Source organism: Branchiostoma floridae, chromosome 15 (assembly GCF_000003815.2).
Source record: "Branchiostoma floridae strain S238N-H82 chromosome 15, Bfl_VNyyK, whole genome shotgun sequence".
In the NCBI taxonomy this organism is placed as follows: domain Eukaryota; kingdom Metazoa; phylum Chordata; class Leptocardii; order Amphioxiformes; family Branchiostomatidae; genus Branchiostoma; species Branchiostoma floridae.
The window spans coordinates 13,844,850-13,846,115 of NC_049993.1; positions in this window are offsets into that span (position 1 = coordinate 13,844,850).

The window sequence follows — 1,266 nt, forward strand, 5'->3', positions numbered from 1 at the left end:
CGCACATGGAGTACCCTCCACCTCATTTGCATACAAATAGATAACGAGAAAAACAAGTCCCCGAAGTCTGGATTTCGACAGAAAACCAGACAAAGATGTCTGTAAGAAAATCATAGACTTTATTTTGTGTACAATATCATTTTTTGTTTCTGACAAACATATCTGGTACGTAGAACAGCACTGTGTTTGATATTGTGGTCTTGGCGGAATGATATCGCAACCGGCGACTTAAACGTTGACGTAATGGCGGGAAATTAGCTACAGCGAACACCGCATCTAAACGGGGCCGTTTCGTATGGAAGTCTTCCCTTTCACATACAAACAATGCAAAATAACATCAGAATTTTCATTAACTCTAATAAAATGGCGCCCTTCAGACAAATTTTCAGACCACAGAATTTCCGTGTTACCGATAGATTTTAAACACTCGGCCGGCGTCGTACAAAAACAAAGCCGAGACAGTTTTCTGTTGCATCGAACACAGTGCTAGTCGTCGGCCTGGATGAAAAATCGGTAGCCGCCGAGGTGGACATATGGAGAGCGGCTCGAGGCACATCGTCTGGGCCTTCCTGGGTGTTGCACAATCAATGTTGCGGATCGTGGAAGCTTGCGGAGTCCCTCGGCACGGAAGTGTCAAAATGCAACTGTCAGAACAAAACATGACCCGAGCGCTCAGCCCAAGTCTAAAGACCCCACAGGTGCAGGCTTATTAGCCTGCTGCTGGCACTCCCCAACACGGGCGGCACCTGAAGCCTTACAGAAAAACGCAATTCCTCATAGGCCATACCTTTGCCTACACCGCAAACTAAAATAAAACCGAACCATTAAATTCTGCTCATATACAACGTTATAGATATAAATGTAAAACAATTGACGTCAATATTTTTACTGTGTTAGCACCCGCCCTATGCAGTAATATAACATAACGTCAGGACAATGGCACTGCACGTAGTCACAGAGACTGCACACTTTCCGATGTAGCAAGTCAATAAAAGAATCCTGGGCTAGATGGAATTTGAACGCAAAACTAAGCAAATGAGCATGCCTTAAATGTCGAAAGAAATATGAATATAAAAGACTATAATGACCAAAGACGATGTCAAATTAATTAAGACTGGCCGTAATAAAGAGTACATGAGGTAACCGTTACATGTATGTGGACAGAGAGGTTATGACATAAGATGTGTTAGATTTTTTCCTTTATTCTGAATATTATATTGTCATCTTTCCCTTTTGGAGATAATCTACTTTCACTAAACAAACAAG